The sequence below is a fragment of the Vicia villosa genome, linkage group LG1 (assembly GCF_029867415.1).
Source record: "Vicia villosa cultivar HV-30 ecotype Madison, WI linkage group LG1, Vvil1.0, whole genome shotgun sequence".
NCBI lineage: Eukaryota > Viridiplantae > Streptophyta > Magnoliopsida > Fabales > Fabaceae > Vicia > Vicia villosa.
The window spans coordinates 215505765-215515634 of NC_081180.1; positions in this window are offsets into that span (position 1 = coordinate 215505765).

The following is a 9870-nucleotide window of genomic DNA, read 5'->3' on the forward strand; positions in this document are numbered from 1 at the left end:
TAGAAACATAGACAGAATGAAAATAGAAGCAAAGCATACAAATAGATGTTTCTACAAAAGGTTCGATTACAAAACGAAAATGCAACAAAATACAGGATTGGAAACAGCTAGTTAAAATCCTCAGGGAGGCTATTTTTGATCTTCAAATATTGAGTCTCCCACGAAGACATACGAAGCTCAAGTAACGCCCGGTGTTTCTTCAATCTTTCAATCTCTGGCACTAATTTTTGCGCAGTTTCGAAATGTTTAATTCCCGATTGCACCACTTCGAGCAAATCTTGTTGGTTGGCTTTTTGTATGGCTGCCTGACAATGTTCAGCTTCCTTTATCTTTTCTTCGAGGGCCTTTATCTCTTGCTTCCAGGAGTTGATGTTCTTCTCGTAATCATCAAAAGCCTTCTGATTTTCTGAATGTTTAAGCTTGAGGGCCTCACCTTGTTTCGTTGCATCCATAGCAGAATTCCATGAAGAGTCATGAGAGGCCATTTTCTCAGATAGTTCCTTTTTGACATTTTGCTTTCGAAGAATGTTGGCCTCGAGCTGTTCAACTAGAGAACCTAGCAAAACAATTATCTCTGAAACTTCTGTTGAGACTTGAAACAAATCCACTTTCTTTAAGAGTTGATTTAAGTTGTGACTCTTAATAGGTTCCCGGCTAAGAACATCCACGAGATTGACCCCAAAGAACTTTTCTTTTATCTGTCGAAGGAGGTTGGGAATATCTTCCTTGTCACCAGATTCTATAACGACAGCTGGAGAGACATCAAGTTCTGAAGGCAAAGAAGTATTCACAGTCATAATAGCCTTTAAAAAAATAAGAGGATCAGTTTGCTTAAGCTGTTCCAGTTCCAAAGGAGTAGGCTTCGCAGGGGCAGGCTTCGAAGTTGTCCCAGGAGTGGTTTCTGTGTTTAGGGCTGAAGTTTCTTGAGGATTGTGTTTTTCTGGTTTAGAAGTTTCCTCCATAACATCTTGTTCCGATGCAGTGTCTTCGCTGTCATGTGGTTGTGGATTCACATTGTCACTGCCTGAGAATGGATGATCTTCTTCCAAATTTTTGTCTTGATGAGTAGGTGGGGATTCGTCAGTAGATTGGCTTTCTTCGACTGGTTCATTAGGCAATATGGTGGTGAGTGGCCTAGCATCTTCGAAGACTGGTGAGAGAACATGAGTTTTGTTTTGAGAGATATCTGTGTTAAACAAACCAGAATCAGTCGTAAAGATAAGGCTTTGAGGAGTTTTATCGACGGAAGTGAAAGAGTTACGATTATCGTGAAGTTTATCAACATTAATAGTGAGGTCATAAGCTTTAAGACCTGAAGTGACAGTGCCAGCATCATCCTGCAATAAACAAGGTAAGATGTCGGTTTAATCATTTAGTTAAAATTACAAGACAGTATGTGGGTTGAAACCCAAATACCTTGGTTGGGATATTGTCTGGACTTGAATTATGGCTTTCGACAACGAAAGCATTACTGGCGGTTTTTAGAGGAGATTCTTCAGAAGATGCCTTGTCGTCAGGAGAAGCAACTTTGGAAGAACTTACCCCTTTCTCTTTTCCTGAAGGGGTAACAGCCTTTTGTCTCTTTCTATGTCCTTGTCTGGTACGAGGAGGAGATTTATCGTCATCATCTGAGACAACTGTTGAAGAGACTTTCCGTTTCGAACCTGTTGGGGGTTTCGAGCTCTGGAAAAAATATATATTAAGCAAAATGAGTACTGCTCATAGATTATACAATATTAAGAATATAAAGTGGGTATGTACCGTGGGCTTCTTGTCAGTAACAATGGAGTCACTTTCACTTGGTTTGTTGCTTTTAGATGCCCCAGAATCCTTTTGGGTAGGAGCTTCTTTAATCTTCCTCCTTCGAGCAACAGCTGTAGTTGAAACTGAAATCAGTATATCAGCAAAGAAAAGAAAAGTCAGTCGAAAAATTGTCTGAATCCAGACCTTCAGGTATTGGAGTCAAGACACGAACATGTTCAAGATCTATATGAAGATGTCCTTTGAAAGTATCCAAGGTATGCTTAGTCGGAACCACTCGTTCAGCACGTTTTTTTAGTACTTTCTTGAAGATCTCTTAAAACGTTGCCACACACAAACCAATTTGGAAAAGGGGGGCTCAGAGCCACACCAAAATCCGCACTTGGTAGTGGAGGGAATTTTGGAGGATTAAGTTTGAAAGCCACTTCATAACGTAGTTCTGGTCGAACATACGAGGGCAATTTCAACTTATCCAGTTTTGCGAAAAACTTTTCGCGCAAAATGACTGCAGCCTCACGAACGGTCCGACTAAGATCATCAGGCCTGTAGATAGTTTCAAATAATTTTTGAAAAGCTTGGATTTCTTTAATGTGAGTCGAGGTACCTTTTTGAAAATTCTCCTGCGCATCAGCAAAAGCTGCAGTTAGTTCTTGAGTAAGACTATCGGCATCAAATATTTGAGAAGTATAGTAATCCGTCCACCACTGATGAAAGTCTGGTGTAGTATAAAAAGCAGGTTCGAAAGGAATAGGAGAAAGATTGGCGACGCCAACGTATTTGTTGATTTTGGATTCACATTCTTCTTCAGTCAGGTACAAGGTATGGAAACACATATGGTTCCTTTTCTCATATAAACACTTGGGTTTTACTTGAACCAACCCAAACTGTCTCGAAACCAGATTTGGTTGGTAGCATACAAGGACACATTGACCTTTTGATGGTCGAAGGCGATGAGAAAACAACCTTGGGGTCAGAAAGGCCTCCCAAATTTCCATAGACTCAGTTTGTTGATCCTGAGATGTTGATGGGAACCTTCGAGTAAACCATTCAGGACCAATTGTTCTGTGTACGAACGGAGCCATAGAAGGATCGAACTGATTACGCTGGGCGAACATCATTGAATATGCTAGAAAATGTTCACGAAGCTTCCCAGTTTCTTCTTTTGGAGTTAGGTAAGCCAACCTGGTTCCTTCTATAGTTCGATTCTTAATTTTGTTATCTTCTTCGTTGACATTGCCTCGAAAAGGAAGATGAGTTTCGAACGTAGCATTAAGCCACAGTTGCAGTAGCCAGAAAGGACCAGCAAAAAGCAGAGTGCCAGTTTTGTAGTTTTTGGTAAGGTTCGAGGCTTCGCTAAGATTTTCATAAAGAGATCCTAAAAGTAACTGGCTTAGGTTGAGCTTTCTTCCAGCATGTAGCTGATTAGCCATGCAGAGGTATCTCTTTGCGACCTGTATGGATCTTGAGCAGAAGGCACATCGTGAGAGCCATAATGCCAAGAAAGCAATATGCTCTTCATCAGAAACTTCTTCTTGCGTTTTGTTATGGTGCTTCTGAATGAATGCAGTGTAAGTAACTGTCGATTCATTAAAACCAATAGTATCAGTATCCATCTCATTGGGATCGAAGGTCTCCCCAGTTGGTCGAAGTCCCGTAATAGCAGCTATATCAAAGAGAGTGGGGGTAACCATCCCACATGGGAGATGGAAAGTGTTGTGAGAAGCATCCCAAAAGTGAACCGCTGCTACTAACATGGGTTGGTTATATTCTAAGCTTGTTTTTGACAGTTGAATTAAATCATATATGCCTAACGATTTCCAGAAAGATCCTTTCGTTCTCTCTACTTTTTCTAACCAGGCATAGTACAAATCAGGATCTTTGGCTAAAGGGATTGACCTAAACACTTTTACAAAGTTGGTCATATAGTTTAACCTAATTTTCGCCAAAGCCAAAGGGGTCACAGTTGAAGTTTCTTCAGTATTAGCAGATTCTCCTAAGGGGAAACGACCATCTTCATCTATCTTACTAACTAAGGGTCTAGTTTTGTAATAAGCGGGGAAGAATCTGTTCATGGATCAATTGTTTTCACCTGGTAATGGACCCATGAAAGCAAGAGGTTTTCCAGAAAGTTCAAAGGGAATGATTACCTGGGAAGCGTAAATAGCGCGCACTTCTGCGGTATTAGGGTTTGGAATGTGTTCTTGTTCCTCAGACCGCGTTGTTGTTTGGAGCTTCAGAACAGGTTGAAGAACATTTGAAGATGAAGCCATGGAGAGGTTTTGATTGGAAAAGTAAGCTTTTTGAAAGGGTTGAGAGTGTTTTTTCCTTTTGAAGAGGATGAAGAAGTAGGAATGAAAAGGTGTATAAAAGTGCAAGACCAAGTATTTAAAGGTTTAACGAAAACCCTTTTTAAATCTTTTTGGGTAAAAACCAAGGGACACGTGGCGGCTAGTGATTTAATCCAACGGCGGTCGAATAAATTAGCTTTACTCCTAGTATGTAGGAGTAATGATCAAGAAGTAAGGTCAAAAACGTGGGAATGTAAGTTGTGAGAAGACATCTTTGAAAATGACAAGACGTTTTGGAAACAGAGTCAGCAATGATTGTGACGTTAGTCAGCAATCTTGGAACTTTCAAAGATCAATAAGAGACGAAATCTTACGATGGCAAAAAACGCCTATTTCTCTTGATTTTCGAAACAGGCATTTATTGGGGGCAATTTGTTAGCTGAAGATTTCGTTTTATAAATTGGTTCTTCGAAGAAGTAAAAATTCGAAGGAAAGATGGTTACTGATGACCATCCCTTAAAAATAAAAGAATGGCTCCTGATGGCCATGCTTCGAGAATGAAGACTTCTAAGTTCGTTCTGAAGATAATGAATACTGAAGCTAGTAGAAGTGTATGTCTTCGAGGACTTAGACAAAATTTATGAAATATGTTCAAGTATTACTACTTAGCGTGTTTTCGTAGTGTTTTTAAATACACTGCCACGCGTCGAAGAAGGACTCAGGCGGGAAGATTTGAAATTCGAAGACGGTTTCGTAACTGTCTAAATAACAGATGGCGTCCCTGGAGTTCTTATGAGAAACGTGGCATTAGATTAGCGTAGGGCCGTTAAGGTCGAAATTAGTATAAATAGGAGTCTTAATGTTAGGATTCTGGGTGTTCATTTTGTACAAATCACTCACATATTACTCAAGTATCAAGTGTTAAGAGAAAGAGTTCGCTGAGAAAATGTACGTATGACACCACCATTTTAATACATGTGTATTCTCTTTCGTTTTCAAATATCTTTCAGTATTATTGCATTTCATTTACTTCTTGCCATTTACATTTCTGTATTTTTACTTTCATGTCATTTACTTTTGAAGTATTTAACATTCCTGCATTTTAAGATTCTTTATGCTTTAACAATACTTTCGTTTCATATGTTATTTTACTTATCCTTTCACTGAAATTATACTTACGTATAACCAAGTGATTGTCAAGACTACTCGTTTTATTCGAAACAATTCTTATTAACGAAGACGAATCATGACTATGGTTCAAATGACCATTGATAACAATCTTTTTGACTATGTGTCCTAGGATCAATCTAGTCGATCCTGCGAGTAACCAAATCATATTTATTATAGTTTGGAAGACTAGCGGTTGTTTACCGGAAATCACCGTAAACAATTAGTTATAAAACATGCAGTTTAAGTTGTCCATAAACCAGAACAACTCAACTTATTCAACTCTACCTGAAAATCGACATATTCAACATAATTCCAACAAAATAAACCAACCCCAACTACCTACTAATATATACGAACTACCCTGACAAATTTCGGTTAATTCCGGACAACTAAGTTTACCGCTTAATTCTACTTATTCGACCAATTGCATACATCAAACCAACCAAAAATAACTACAACCATTTACGAATTATTTTTGCCAAATTTCAACTAATTTCGGTTAACAATATACTGGTTAAAACTACTAATATTACTATTCGTTGTTGATTTCATCATACCTCTAGTATTACTACTAATTCCCACCATTACTATTTATTTAATCCCCTGATATTAAATCTCAAATGCTACTAAATTATATTCTTGTTATTAACTACACTGCTCCATTATTCTTGCTGATACTCCACATATTTCTTCTGCTCAATTACCAAAACGTGTACATCAACTACTGTTGTTTCCTGCTAGTAAAATACTTCTGCTACCTTTTGCTAATCATACTATTTTAATTCTTAGTCTGATATCAACTTAAATAAAAGCAGTATAACCCCTCCCTATAATTTGCCGAACTAACTCTGTCACCAATTTCTTAGTCTGAAACTACTAAATACTCATGTATTTCATAAAATGATTCATATCCCATACCATGATCATATCTCAATAATCATCTCAACATAAAATAAACCATAATCAGAATATTAGCTTAAAAGCCTCTCAAATAACAAGTAGCCAAATAACAAGTTCTCAAGTCATAACATAATACATAACCAAATAGAAACATGAGTTCAACACGACTAGTCTACCCAGTGTTACATGACCAGAGCATCGACTCACTATCTAATCTCCAACAACTTGGAAGAAAACTCCGGCTAAGTCTCGCACGAGCTACTAAACGCCAGAACGTGCATGTCGCCAAACGAGGGCAACATTAAAACAGAAGGGTGATAATACGAATCATTATGAAGAAAATATTAAAAGATACAATGGTTAAAATCAACAATTATAGGGATTTATTACACCATGCCTAATCATGTAAAATAATACTAATCAATATATTCACATATATTAAGCATTCAACAAGTATAAAGAGTATAATATTCCAATTTCAATACTATATTTCCAATTATGAACATAACCATAATTATCACATATTCACACATTTAACCAAGTATGTATCCAAACATCACCCATTTCAATTATCAAACTCATACACATATCACAACTACATCAATTTCACATATTCAATTACCGCATAACTCTAATGTGACTCAATGCAAGATATGTGACGCTATGCATGTGGTACAGCAATGTGAACCCAATGTTTCACCGCTTTCCGATTCAATATCTAGAATCTAAGCCACGCTTCTGATCCGGACAAGATCAAAGCCACCACGCATGCTTCCAATTAAGGATCAACGTATTCTACGTCTATTTCCATTCAAGGATCACCGTCTATTACCATGTGAACTCACAGTTTCACCGCTTCCACAATAAAGCCGACTATGCCATGAATGAATGTACAATTACCAACCAACTATGCAATTAAGATTATCTCATCAATCTTAACTTACCGCATACCAACAATAATTCAACTATCTGAATTATATATCATATTGTACACAACATTTACAACACATTGATATCAATCCACATAATAGAAACAATATTCAATTATGATTCACAAAATACAATTAACACTAGTAAATCATACTATCTCATGTTAATTCATATTGCCAACAAAATATAAGAATATACTTCTAAACCAAGTATCAATTCATTAGTATTTGGCCAAAAATATAATTACGGTTAGATTCTCAAGATACCGTACTTTACTGACAAAATCGAATAATTGATCTAATTCCAAATTTATTCCAATCAATTAAACTTATTGAAATTAATTCAACTATTAAGTAAATCACCAATTAATAACTACACTACATTAGTTCCAATTTACTATTTCACGGTTCTATTCCAACACCAACATTTAATATAAAAGATATTCAAATCCACACAATTTCAGTCGGTTTGTAAACTATCACCATTTCAACAAAGTAACACTACCACGTTAATTTACTAATTAAACTTAGCTACCACGTAAATTTTTATCAAATTCCGGACAACTAATTATACCGTTTAATTCCGCTATTCGGTCAAACGGGACTGTTTAAATTATATAGCACCACTTAGTTTTTTGTTTCTAACTACAGTAGCCAAATCTCATACGTAGTACCTACTCATCTCGTATCTCGCTACAATAAAAGATCATTACACATAGCATAGAAACAAGTGGTACTCAATTTATATATATATATATATATATATATATATATATATATATATATATATATATATATATATATATATATATATATATATGTGGAATTTCAAGTGGCTTACTTTCCTTTTTGCGCTACAGTGATAAATGAAACAAATAGTACCCTTTTCCATTATTTCTCGCTACAGTATGAATAAAATAGTAACTAGTAACACTTGCATCCCTTTTGCTACAGTAAGGTAAAGATAACATATAGAACCATGGAAATTTAGGGGTTTCACTCTAAACATGTCAAAACCTAAAACATTGAAGAACAAAATTTCTAAATTATGTTAATCTATCCATTGACCCAATTATACTAACTCATAATAATAAGGATTCTCCCCCTTACCTCTTCAATGTCTCCTCCAAACCCTAGTTCCTCTTCCTTGTTCTTCTCCTTTCTTCCTCTTTTTACTTTTTTCTTTTTCTACTTTCTCTGCCTCTATCCGTGAGAAATGAAGGAAATGAATAGAAACTAGGTCACTCCCTCATTCTAATCTTTACTAAGTTATACTACATGGACCTAAATATAACACCCCCTATTTACTCCCAACATCAATAACTAAGCCCAATATAATATATACTATTATTACTTCTATTTTAGTTTACCAAATTAAATAACACCAATAATTAAATAGACACAAATATACACACCAAATTAATTAATATAATCAATTATTATACTATCTAACAATCAATTAATTAATTAATACACCAAATAAAATCAAATAAAATAGTATAATCATATAATAAAATAAATACTAAAAATTGGGTTGTTACATCGCCCACCCCATAGCACTGTGACCCCCGCCCCTAAATTATTTCTTCTTCTATTATTTTTTCTTCTTTTATGCAGGGGCGCCCGCCCTCCATTTAAGGGGCCCCCTCCCAACTTTTCTTTCGTCTTCCTCTTTGACCCTGGGTTTAGCTTTTTCCTGCAACTTTCCTTTATTCTCGATCTCCAATTTCCTTCTTAATCCAACCAATACAACATATATTTTACAAAAACTTAACAATTATACTAACATAGAACCATCTTCGACAATCAATTTGCCATAATAAATTCGGTATCAATTCACGACAATCAAAAACAACCGGAAACAACAATTAATCCATGGAAAATTCATACGACCTAACCGCACATACAATTTATCATAAACCCGGTTATAGAGATTGAACCCCACCCTTACCTTGTATTCAGAGTCCGCTCTACAATTTTCCGATCGAATCCTTAGCTTCCGACTTCGCATAATTATTCTATTTTCCTCTTCACGGCACAGCTCACGTACCATTCCTTTTCCTCTTCTCCTCATGTCTGATACTTCTATTCTCCAATGCCTCAAGTTAGATTTTTTAATTTCCAAAACCTAAGTGCCATACTACCTCACTATTTCAATTTGGGCCTAATTACTTCTTACGTACAACACACACTAATTCAGCCCAATTTAATTAAATACAGTATACCTCCTAACTACTCTATGTCTCAAATTTTCGGTCTAATTTTAATTACTCGGAAAATTCCCAAAACGCCAAATATCATTCTAATAATATTTCTAATACTAAAAATATTAAAATTCTCGATTAAATATCGATCCGCTATCCCGAACTAATACCGACTAAATCGTCCCAAAATGCGAAAAGTTCAATAAATATCCCAAATGACTAAATTAAGCAAATAATCGCTTTTCCAAGCGTTGTCGTGAAAGTGATTGTTTTGAAAAAGAATTGGTGAATGTTTGGGTATGATTCAGAAATGCTTAGAGAAGTTGTTTGAAGAAATGATAGCTCTAAAAAATATCAGCATAATCTAGACATGAAAGGAAAAAAATGGAAAATCGTTGAAGCCATTTTGACAGAGGACCATTTCGACGTATCATTGGCTCAAAAACGTGTCGAAGGCCATTGTCGAAATCAGGTGGACAGTTTACTTATTACGAGTTCACTATGTTCCAGGATTCACTAGTCGATCCTGCAAGTAACCTTAAATAAGTGACTAGCGGTTGTTTATCAAAAATCACAGTAAACACATCATCATTATTATTTTAAATAATGCTGATGAGT